Source organism: Macrobrachium nipponense, chromosome 34, assembly GCF_015104395.2.
Source record: "Macrobrachium nipponense isolate FS-2020 chromosome 34, ASM1510439v2, whole genome shotgun sequence".
Taxonomy (NCBI): domain Eukaryota; kingdom Metazoa; phylum Arthropoda; class Malacostraca; order Decapoda; family Palaemonidae; genus Macrobrachium; species Macrobrachium nipponense.
Genome location: NC_061095.1, coordinates 16,021,844 through 16,035,134, shown reverse-complemented (window position 1 = coordinate 16,035,134; position 13,291 = coordinate 16,021,844). Strand labels below are relative to the sequence as shown.

At 32.1% G+C, this 13,291-nt stretch overlaps 1 protein-coding gene across 1 annotated transcript in view; it reads right to left on the bottom strand.

Annotated features, from left to right (window-relative positions):
• Positions 1-13,291, bottom strand: part of LOC135207929 (potassium voltage-gated channel protein Shab-like) — a 439,867-nt gene that overhangs the window by 56,037 nt on the left and 370,539 nt on the right. The window lies entirely within an intron of this gene.

The window sequence follows — 13,291 nt, the reverse complement described above, 5'->3', positions numbered from 1 at the left end:
TCACAAAAACATAGAACCATCCTTCAAGTATTCGTATAACACCGCCTACCTTTTAAAATACCTGCAGTTTATTCCCAAGTACTATTCCTTCAGCCAGTTCGTATAACATCACCTAACTTTTAAAATACCTGTAGCTTACTCCAAAGAGACTGTCAACATACGCATTACGAGTCCTGGGGAATATTTTCTTTTTCCTATACCCTTAAGGTTTCCACTGGAACATACCACAACAAAATACTGCCCCCCAAAAAAGCTTTAGTAACCACAAATTCTCTAAGGCATGCAGGAGACGGGGAAGCTGCTAACAGTTATGACACACACAAAACAATAATTAGGGAGAATGAACATCGTGTCTACACAGCCCTGAAAATATCGACAACAGAGCCCTTAGCTTCATTTCATCTCTGCAAAACTGATATAAATATACATAAATATTACGTTTGAATGTTCTCATTTTCATCGATAAGTATGCTCATATAAATTGCCATTTCTTTTGGCATTAGACAACAATTTACAGTATGGTTGCCCTTGTTTTATCTACAAACATTTTATATATTTGAAATGTGAAAAAAAAATTGAGGAATATGAACTGCAAATCAAATTCAGAATCCATATATGTCTTATTTAAACGCTAATCAAATAAAACAGAAAACCAGGTAGTTTTTCCCTTTATTTGTAAGAGAAAAAATGATGATTATAAAGTTCTGAAAGCTGCCTTATTGGGGAACCAGATTCTTTTGGGGAGCCTATAGGCCTAATGGAAGAGAAATAAATAAATGAAAAAAAATAAGGCAGACGGATTAGGGGGAAAGCGTAGGCATAACTTCCCCTTCTACCTTGAGTTACAAATACATAGAGAGAAACATCTTTTCTTTACATGATATGATAAAAGTATAGCTATTCATTATTCCTAGAAGCAAATTAAAAGGTAAAACATTAATAGAGCGAAAACTTCTGAGGGTGATAAAAAATTGCTCAAGTCTGTTTAAATGATTCCGAAACCTGTCCCTGAAATGGTTCTTCTTCTTCAGATACTGATTGAAGAACCGTCCTTGATCGAAGCAAACGCATGATGCAAGATAGATTCAACGTCACTATACTCTGTTTTTTTTTCATCTGTCCATCCGCCTGTGGTGTTTTTGTATGGTAACACTGCGTCCCGGCCTTTAAATAGTTACGCTATGTTTAAGTTTTAGGTAAATAAAAGGATATCTGGGTGTACATTTGCAACTGAAAAGTGTTTTAATAATTTACTGTATGCGAATTACACCGTTAATATTCGAAATAGGATATTATTATAATCGTTGAATGTAAGCTGAATGTAACTATCTAAAGCCCGGACGCAGTGTTACCATACAAAAACACCACAGGCGGATGGACAGATGGAAAAAAACATAGTATAGGCATTTTGAGTTCAGCCTTCTTATAGTTAATACAGAGGCTCTGGAACTTCTTCTGTTTCTAGTTCCAGAAGAATCCAGCGTTAAAAAAAATCATTTAGTAACATCTTCAAATCAGCATTATTTACGAGGCTTCTGATAAACAACATTAAAAATTATTTAATAAAGAGCTAATGCATAACGTGAAGAAAGGATTGAAAAGTGAATATAAAAATCACGATGTCATATTTTGAACACACAGGCTATTCGAAGGTGCCTTTATCATTTCAAAAATGTAAACTAAAATAAGGACAAAGGCCAAAGGGGGTTTGAGACAAAATATTTGAAATGTCTTCATTTGGATTTTACTACACTTGCTGAAAAATACTGCAAATTTCGGTACTCATTTCCGTGGCAATAAACATTAAATTCATACACATAATAACATTAAACTGCAAATATCGTTCAATACCAAATTCGCTCTACCTCGGTTAACAATACCGAAGGGGAATAATACCGAAGGGGAATCTCGGGGGATTCGATCCAAGTTCTGCGACCACCTCCCACTTCGGTATTATTTCTGAGGTAAAGCGAATTGGATATTACGAAACATTTGTAGATTCATGTTCGTGAATGTAACAAAATGTCACGGTTTTCGATACCTATATATAGTATATATTATACTTACTAAATTGTCTATATATATTATATATATATATATATATATATATATAATATATATATACTATATATATACATAAATATAATATATATATATATATACCTATATAGATATATATATATATAGACAATTTAGTAAGTATAATATTACTATATATAGGTATCGAAACCGTGACATTTTTGTTGACATTCACGAACATGAATCTACAAATGTTTCGTAATATCCAATTCGCTTTACCTCAGAAATAATACCGAAGTGGGAGGTGGTCGCAGAACTTGGATCGAATCCCCCGAGATTCCCATTCGGTTATTCATTCCCCATTCCGGCATTGTTAAACCGAGGTAGAGACGAATTTGGTATTGAAACGATATTTGCCCAGTTTAGTTTTTTAATGTTATTTACTTATGAGTTGTAATGAATTTTAATAAACAAATAAAAATATATATAGTATATATATAATACGATATAATAGATAATATAAATATAATTAATTAAATTATCGAAATAATCAGAATGACAAAAGTAAAACATCAAAACCAAATGTATATTTTCCTATCTGTGAGAAATATAAAATTTAACGGTATTTGAAAAAAATAAAAAAACATTTAACATTTTGATATGACTTAAAAAAAACAATAACACACTTAATATTCTATTGTGTATCCAAACATAAAAATTCCTTAAACATCTCGGAGGCTATTCTTAGGCATCCACAACACAACCAAAGCTTTTTTTGTTTTTTTGTTTTTTTCCAGGGGGCAGGTCCACCCTTTTCAAGCGGGTCGCATCGCACTCCGGATATCTGTCCAAGGACGACCTCGGTTGAAATGTAAAAATGTTGTTTGCTGGAGGGAGATCTTCTTGAAGAGTTTTTAAGTTGTTCACCGTCTTAGAATTTAAAGCTTGTTTGAAACAATACAACCAAATCGCCTGTATAAAAATAATTCTAAGATTTGCAATATTTTTTTTGAAAATTTAAATTTTGCAATATTTTTTTTATATAATGAAAATAATCATCAAATTGTCTTCTTATATAATTTAAATAATAATCAATAGTCTTTTTAATAAAATAATTTAAATAATAATCAAATAGTCCTTTTATAGAATAATTTAAATAATAATCAAATAGTTTATATAATAATTTAATAATAATCAAATAGTCTTTTTATATAATAATTTAAATAATAATTAAATAGTCTTTTTATATAATAATATAAATAATCAAATAGTTTTTTATATAATAATTCAAATAATAATCAAATAGTCTTTTTATAATATTTGAATAATAATCAAATAGTCTTTTATAATATTTGGATAATAATCAAATCGTCTTTTTTTTAATATTTGAATAATAATCAAATAGTCTTTTTATATGAAAATTTAAATAATAATTAAATAGTCTTTTTATACAATAATCTAAATAATAATCAAATAAGTCTTTTTATATAATAATTTGAATAATAATCAAAATAGTCTTTTTATATGATAATTTCAATAATAATCAAATAGTCTTTTTATACAATAATTTAAATAATAATCAAAGTTTTTATATAATAATTTAAATAATAATCAAATAGTCTTTTTATATAATAATTTAAATAATAATAAAATAGTCTTTTTATATAATAATTTAAATAACAATGCAAATAATCTTTTTATATAATTTAAATAATAACCAAATGTTGTTCTCATAACTGAAATAATATGACGTCTTCAAAGCAGACAAATATGATACAATGTCAATTGTAAATCATGTCACGAATCAATGGGAAATGAAAATCAAATATTAATGGACCTATGATGAACTAATAATTCTTTTTTTATATGTAAATGAGGTCTCCTTAGACAGAAACCCGCTTTAATTAGGAGAGGGTCTATAATTAAGACCATGCACAGTAATGAAAACCATTATGTAAAAACCACACATAGACCAATGGAAAAAGACATTAAGAGGATGAAGGAAATTAGGTAGATCCGTCACGAAAGAGGTGGGTGGGGTGTGGAAAGGAATATATATATATAAGAAAAAGGAATTCATTAGAAAATGGGGGGTTTAAAAATACAAGAGGGCCTAGGAGCAGCTCCCAAAAGATGGAAGCATCCCCGGGCCATCAAAGCATGCCAAACTACTATTTTTTTTTTTTTTTTTTTTTTACATCTAATATCAGTCAAGGATACAAAGAGCTACTAGCTACTATCTACAGTGTCATGAAAGCTGCATAATACGAAAAAATAAAAGTATTTTTAAAAATGTTTTTTTTTGGGGGGGTGGGTTACTTCAAAACCTGCGCGACTACACACACACACACTAGGACGGATGGAGTCGATGCTGTATAATTAAAGATACCACTGAGATAATAATAATAAGAAGAGCTTGTAATAGGCAATGACAACGGGTTTATCTAAAAGGCTACACAGTTCCAAAAAAAGATCTACTACGGGATAAGCAATTGTCCTTTGGTCGATAAAAAAATAAAAATCTAAAAACCGTTCTAGTGACTGATATAACCTTCAAATTGGCGCTAATGATGATTCATCCTCACAAAAAATTAACTATGAAGAAATTCTAATTAATGTGCCACAGACAATTCCTATCGCATACTTTGCCAATACGTTCGAAAACGGAAATTAAGTCAGTGTGTTCAATTAAATAAAAGTTGGAAGTCACTTTCCGTCTCTTCCGTTTTGGAGCACATTGGGCATTTTGGGAGAAAACACCGACTACGAAAAGAGAGAGAAGACTTAAAAAACTACAAATGTCTGAGGGTTTAAAGAGAGAGAGAGAGAGATAGAGAAATGACAACGAGTATTATTATTGAAGGATTGCAACTCGCTCCCTACCTGTCCCAACATGAGGTCACACTGTGCACAATATCTACCGAGAACTAAAAACCAATCAATCAACGAACCAAAGAAATGTGCATGCGCTCGTCCACTTGGTTTTAAAAAAAGAACTCATTGGAAAATAAAAATAAAATAATATATATACGTCAAGACTTGCATTACTGTTGGAAACCATCTGTTAGAATAATGAAGCAATTCCTGGTTGTATATGAGTGACTGAATTTTTCTGTTTTAATGTCTGATGCTCCAACTCAAAATTAATTTTCCAGCCAGGAATTGCTCCATCTCAAAGAATAACGGCTTAAGGGTTTTCCGAAAAAACTAAAAGGGTTACCGACAACTGATTTGTACAGAGCTACATAAAAGACTAAAAATATAAATTTTGTCATTATTAAAATTCGTGGAGAACATGAAAGTAAAAAAAAAAAATACTTCATCATTTCTTTCACCAAAAGTATTAGGTGTCACATTGCAGTCTGATTTGAATCCAAAATGAAAAAAAAAAAAAATCTCGAAAAATTCAAGGAAGGGAGCGGGTGGTTCTTTCGTAAGAGCTACGTAAAATTACTGCTAAGTTCCTTTTCATGTTCATGTTTTGGGGAAAATACATGGGTGTGTATGATATACCATCTCTTCACCATCTACTGGCTAAACTGACTAGGCGTGCAGCGGGCCACTAGCTGTACCTGGCACGTCTGGCTCTTTCGTCAACATGAATTGCTAAAGACAGGAGCCATCAACTTCATTCGCATACTGGGCCATGTTTTGGGCTACTCTAGATGCTCCCTAGAGGAGGCAGGTGAACTGATGTGGCCTTGAATCTAGCAACGCAAGTCATCATCGTTCCCAGGTGTGCCAGGTATGATAAAACACCCGACTGTATAAATCAAAATACCTGAGTGGATGCACTAAGCTTTTTTTTAATTTTTTTATTTTGCTCTTTCCTTTTTTTTCAAAACATTACATAGGGGGATTAAGAAGCTAGCATTCTATCACGACTAATTAAAAAAAATGTGACCACTGTACATGGTGATGCTGCTTTATTATAATCTTGCTCTGTCTAATAAATTACAAATACGCATCACTACTAAATTCTAAATTTCTGACTAGATTTTTTTTTTAAATTGATGTTCAGACACTTTCAAAGGGATGGAGCTCAAAGACTCCTTCCCTCAAAAGGCATAATACCGATGCTTGCATTCTCGTGTAGAATTTGTTTTTAAAATGTCATCATCAACAATACTTTCTTACTCTTTATACAGTACTTTCAGCAATATGCATTGTTTAGAGTCTAAAAGATAACTAATGAAATGCACCCAAGCCAATGCTAGTAGTAGTAATAATAATAATAGTAGTGGCAGCAAAACAAGCTCTCTCTCGTAATGTAATCAATAGTAGTAGTAGTAGTAGCAGAAGTCTCTGTGCATTCTAAGTTAAACAAATAACAGGCCACAACTGCCAAAACTGTTTTCATTCCTCTGCGAATACTGTTAACAAGTACAGCACAGTTCACCTAAAGGATGGCAGAAGACTAAGAGAGAAAGACTTGAGATTAAAAGTGAGACAATAAAAATGAGAGAGAGAGAGAGAGAGAGAGAGAGAGAGAGAGAGAGAGAGAGAGAGAGAGAGAGAGAGAGAGAGAACTGTACTCAAGGCGCTGCTCTGTTTATATATATAGATATATAATATGTACTTATACTTGCAAGACTGATTGGCACTATGACACTTTATTCACCCTTGGTCTCAGCTCAACAGTGGACAACTCTGCAAAAACCGAAATAAATACATTCTCGTTGAGAGAGAGATATATATACTATATTTAGTTGTAAGGGGAGAGAGGGGATGGGGCGGTTTATATGGATGTTAATGATCTTAGAGGGGGGGAGGGGAGGTCTTAATGACAATGGAATCAAATCCTGTTTTCTATTGACATATTTTTCGGGATGATCTTTCATTTCTTTATTGACTTATATTATATATGGCTGATGGGCGTCTTATTTTCTTAAAAAGATATATATAATATTTCCTGACTGATTGTTTTTTTTAACTACTTTTCATGGACATTTTCCATGATGTCTGAAGAATGCCTAATTATGGTGCAGTAGCTGTGATCTTCATAGCCTAAGATAAATTGAATGATGACGATGCATAATTGGCAAAAAATCCCTAAAGAGCTAAATCAAAAAATGGACAAATAATAGAGAATGTTCTATCAAACTCACACTTTATTGAAGCTCCAAATCTAATAATAATAATGATAATAATAATAATAAATATTGTCCAATGGTGTATACAGCGTTGATGTCACAGTGCAAAAAAAAAATAACTCTTATAGGCTAAAGTGAGAACTGCTTTGTTAATATATTTGACAAAATCAGCTCCATACAGCTGAAGGGTTCGGAGAGCCCCTTTTGTACAGATTCAACTTGAAAGTTGAAATGACTTCCTTTAATTTAAGTCCAATGTTCAGATGATTTCTCTTGTTTTTTGTTTTTTTTTCTGCCCCCAAAAACAATATATAGTCTTGAATTTCATATATGGTTTTTTTTCCTTTTTCAAGTCCCAAAACATTCAAAATTGAAATTCCATAGTTTTTCTTGAAAATTTTTTTTTTGTTTCGTCCCAAAACATTGATACCGAACTCCAATCCTAAGGGTTTCATTCAAGCTGTTCAAATTATAGTTATGTTGTTCATATTATAGTGATATTAACTCAAACCTCCTTAAGTCCATGCCTAACAGATTACACCATTAAAAAAGGAAATTAATTCAAGTGATATGTCTCTCCACCTACTACTATATATGTTCCGCTCTAAATAAAAAAATAAAATAATAGCAATTATTGTACATCATTCTATAAACCATGAGTCATCCCATTTGTACAACACAGACAACCTCATCTTTATAGACAACCATCGTCAGGAGAGAGAGAGAGAGAGAGAGAGAGAGAGAGAGAGAGAGAGAGAGAGAGAGAGAGAGAGAGTCAATCGAAAATGTGCGTTTATAATCAAAACGAAAAGGCGAGATTTTGTGCGTAACATTATTATTCACTGAAGGACTTTGACATTTCACAGCAATTACTGTCACTTACATAGATTTTCCTTTATGAAACCAATGGATAAAATGGTATGGTTTCCCATTACAAAATAACAATGCGAGCTTAAAAAAAATTAAGATCAATTTAAACTCTGGAAAAAAACAAAATTTTAAACAGAAAATGCAACGACATACAATGTAACGCTGTATAAGGGGAATCATCAAGGTGGGATATCGCCCTTTCATATATGAACAATGAAGTTCAACCATTAAAAGCTACGGTGACTATTTTGTACCTGGTAAGTTCCTCGTTGGACGAGTGGGTTGCGTGCTCGCCTACCGATTCGGTAGTCGCGAGTTCGATTCCCCGCTCTGCCAACGTGGAGTCAAGAGGAAATTATTTCCGGCGTTTAAAAGTTCATTTCTCGGTATAATGTGGTTCGGATCCTACAATAAGCTGTACGTAGGTCTCGTTGCTAGGTAACCAAATGGTTCTTAGCCACGTAAAAAAAAAAAAATCTGATCCTTCGGGCCAGCAGCCCTAGGAGAGCTGTTGATCAACTCAGTGGTCTGGTTAAACTAAGATATACTTAACTTTTTACATAGACAAGATTTCATTGCCTAAGCGATAACCCAAAATTGTTTACATAATGTTAATCCGTAGACTTTTCTCCTTTTAACTGAGAGAGAGAGAGAGAGAGAGAGAGAGAGAGAGAGAGAGAGAGAGAGAGCTATACAAGCAGCATCTCACAATGAAAGTTTCAAAGCAGAATTATATTAACTTTGCTTGTTGAGCACAATACGAATGATGGAACCTTCAGGATGTCAAGAATCCGAAAATATTCCACTTAAATGACCATGATCATATATTCTCGCACAGAATGCAAATAAATTGAGAAATACTCCCTCAATTTATTTTGGCGTATATAAAAATCTATAAATGGGGACCCTGACCATCTAAAAAATATTTCTTGTACGCACAATTTTTTTTTATACAAATATCCTATTTAATTTACAAAGTATCTTCCTTGTTCGTTAAACAGGAAGTTTTCAAAATGAATAATGTTTGCAATTTTATCTGGGATACGTTAACTTATAAATTAGGTAAAAATATAAGATTGTCAACTCATTACGTTAAGATCAACCACGAATTTTCGAATCATGGATAGTTTCTTATGAGCATTTTACGCTCCCAACCAACGTGAAATGAAGCGAGAAGTAGCTTGTCCAATTCAAGTGTTGAAACTGCAGACAAAGCTAAAAGTTGTCCCTTCTTAATTTCATCAGACAAGACAAACGGAAATCTCCGAGGCGGGCTGATGAAGTACTCGGATTAAGGTGAAAAAAAAATTGCATGTATGTGAAACATTGTATTAATTGTTTTTGCAGGTGTGAAATAAATTCAGGCCCCTTACTTCTCACGAAGCAAATCTGGAATATGCCAAGTTTTTCTTTTATATTTTTAATTTCGGATTTATATATAAATAAAAATAAAAATAGATATATATCAAATATTACGTAAACAACACAGAATTTTATGTACTATTATATATAAGTATATAATACAAATAAACTATATTCAATATATACATATTACATAATATATAATTTTAAATATATTATATATATAGTATATATATAAATATATATATATATATATAAATATATACATATACATATAGTAATATATAATTATATATAGAGATATATATATATATATATATATGTATGTATATATGAATATATTATGTTTATCTGATATAGTAGATATACATAAAGATATATGTGTTTACGTATATGATATATATATATATATATATATATATATATATATATATATATATATATATATATATATATAGTATATATATATATAAAGCGAGAAACAGAAAGTAAATCCACGCACAATCGATCGACAATCGTTGAGAGAGAGAGAGAGAGAGAGAGAGAGAGAGAGAGAGAGAGAGAGAGAGAGAGAGAGAGAGAGAGAGAGAGTTAAGATATTAAAAGTCCTGAGCGCTAAGACCTTACATTCTACTGAGCCAAGAAACGTAAAATCCAAAATCCCCGGAAATAAATAAATAAATAAATAAACAAACTATCATAAGTGTTCAAAATTAATCTTCAACTGTACTCGACACTTTTGTAAGTACTAAATATTTACTATTGTTATTCTTAAAATTCTCGTGGGGAATCTGAAAAAAGACACAGGCGTATGTTTTGTAATTTTAAAGGTTACGATCATAACAATAATAATAGTATTAATAATATAGATGATTGTGATATTTTGGCAGTGTAAATAATAAAGGAAATTAAACAGGACCAAAGAATTATTTTTAAAATGTGCTACAAAATGGCATATAAAATCCGAGGACTAATTTGGAAAATCAAAATTCTTCCATTAATAGTTACAAAAAAAAAAAAAACCGTTTGTCCAAAAAATTTTTTTTTTTTTACAATTAAACATTTTATTTATGGTGACAAGTAATGATAACTACTTGAAACATTCCATTAACTTTCATAGGATACTATTTCAGTGGACTACCAAATTTTAAATTTTTTTTCAAATTTTTGTATTGTTGCAGTTTTGCTGCAGATATGTGCAGTGTGTATACTTATGTATATTTAATAGTTTATTAATGTATATTCTGAACGTTTTCGAAATGTCAATTTCATCGCCCGTATTTTCTTTCCAGATTCGTAACCTACCAAATAATAATAATAATAAAAATAATACTAATAATAAAAAGAGGCTGAATATGTATTATGCTCTTTGTGACAACACCTTTATACCCTTGAGCCGACATTATTTTTTTTTAATGAAAAGAAAAAAAATAGTAGTAAGTCTAAACTACGTACACAAAAAAAAAATCAGCAGTAGAAAGTCGCTTGTTGTGCAGTTCGTAATCATAATCATTATTGTGGTTAAATCATAATAATAATAATTAGTGGTAAGTTATCATAACGTGTTAAATAAACATGCTTAAAAAAAGAGACCGGAGTTGTTATATATCTATACGTATATATATAAAATAGAGTTGGGCTCCAGACGAGGCTGCTAATGTTAGTGGTATAACATAAAAAGTGGCTAACTTATCCTAATTAAATCTTCCAATCTTCTAAAATGTGTCACTTTGAAAGCACGCTCTCACCACGCTCTCCTCTCCTCAATTATAAATATAATATATATATATATATATTTCTGTTTTCTGTAATCTTCTCTGAAAAAGTGATATCTACTGAAAAATCAGAAAAATATATTCGTCGAACTAACAAAAGATGCAGTCAGATACATGTCAGGTAACATAAAAAATGATTTATCACAAAGCTTTCTTCATGAGGACTAATTGAAAATATTCATTTTTATTTTTTTGTTTTTGTTTTATCTCTCTATGCTATACCGTTGGGTCACTCATAGAATCATAATGACTAATATAGTAATAAAAACCATAATAATAAGACCGTGTCAAACATATCTAGTTATACACAATATCAATGCACTGCTACGCCATTAAGGAATACTATACAGATTGTGGTGTAAAAGATTTATTATTATTATATATAATATATATCTCGATGGATACGGAAGGAGTATTTGGGGTAGAGATAAAATACAAAATAGGGGGACTGGAGAACACCATCCAAGATAAGGTTTTAATAAGACACGAGGGAAATGATCAAGTTGTCTTCGTTTGTATAGGAGGAGGAGGAGGAGGAGGAGGAGGAGGAGGAGGAGGAGGAGGAGGAGGGTCTTAACTGAACACTTCTTTAGTTGTAGTGTATTTCTGTACCTATATTTAGGAGTCTGTGTAGAGAGAGAGAGAGAGAGAGAGAGAGAGAGAGAGAGAGAGAGAGAGAGAGAGAGAGAGAGAGAGAGAGAGAGAGATTTAAACAAAATAAAAATCACTGGCATGTTTAGTTTAAGTGTCATGGAATGTCTTGTCAGTTCTTGAACAGAATTACGATGGGAATTACTACAATACACAATACGGGGTAATGAGGGTGTTTCATCAATCTAATTTTCGACAATTATTGTTTCATTATCAAATTGCTTTTGCAGATTTTTGTTCTGCACTTGGGTGACCTCAGTTCCGTTAAACACAAATCATATTACCTTTGGGCAACAGAACCGCTACAAGATACACAATGCAGTAGAAAATTTTAAGAGAAAATGAAAAGACCTTGTGGGTCATTAAAACAAAAAAGTTTGTGAGTTCAAATCTAGTCAATTCATTCAAGAATGAAAAGTCTTCTGATGTTTAGGTGCAAGTGTTAACTGGTTGTCCACACCAGTCAACAAATGAAAATAAATCTAAGTGGGGTATTTGTATAGCATTTGTATACCTTCTAGGAATGCAAAGGGTACATTTCTGAAAGAGAAGATGATATGAGATTCAGCAACTAAACACACATTAAGTACACGTCGATCCACAAAGCAGCTGCTAGTAAACTTACCTCGCCCCACATGTAAAGAGAATAAGAGCAAATCAAACATTCTTCTCAGGAGGAGAGAAACACTTTCAAACCCAAGAGGGGGTCAATAATAATAATACTACTACACGGAATTCCGCGTCATACATACAACATTACTCCGAGTTATTTCCAGGACATAACTCGGGGACTGGCTGGAAGAGTATATAACAATAAATAATGCACTAGAATTTCGCTGCAAGGTCGACGCGTATCGATCACGTGTTCCTCCTCCTCCTCCTCCTCAGCGTATACCTGTACCGTCGCGTACTGCCGAGTCGATGTTTCAACTTTCAAGACGGGGATGAGTTTGAGCAGCGTCGCCAGATCATATTGGTAAGTAATAGCATATTAAAAACCAATCTAAAATAAAGCTGCCTACAACGTCAGAAGACTTGCTACCTGTTCTGAAACATCTTGGGCGGCTCGATGACTTCTAAGTGCACAAATTTCTGGATCGAATGTGGTAGATGTGTAAAAAATGTAGGGGGGCTGACCTTGTAAAAATGTCTTGTAAAATAAACCTCGTATATGGTGGAAATGTTTTCTGGTTTAGATTTGGAATGAATGCCACGTTTGTCCAGTGATTTTTAGTTGGGAAGCAAAAGAGAAAAGATTGTTTCGTCCAAGAAAAAATGGAAAAAGGGACTTGAATGGCTTCTTTGTAATGTGTATCGTTTTTCATTTCTATCAAAGACAGAAAGGGGCGAAAAGCAATGTTGTGTGTATACAAAGTGAAAAAAAATTAAGAAAAGACAAACAAGAAAATATAGCAAACTCTATTACAAAATAGAAAGAGGACAAAATAACTATAATCTTCTGAGACTGGAGAAAGGTCTGTCATATGAGAGAGAGAGAGAGAGAGAGAGAGAGAGAGAGAG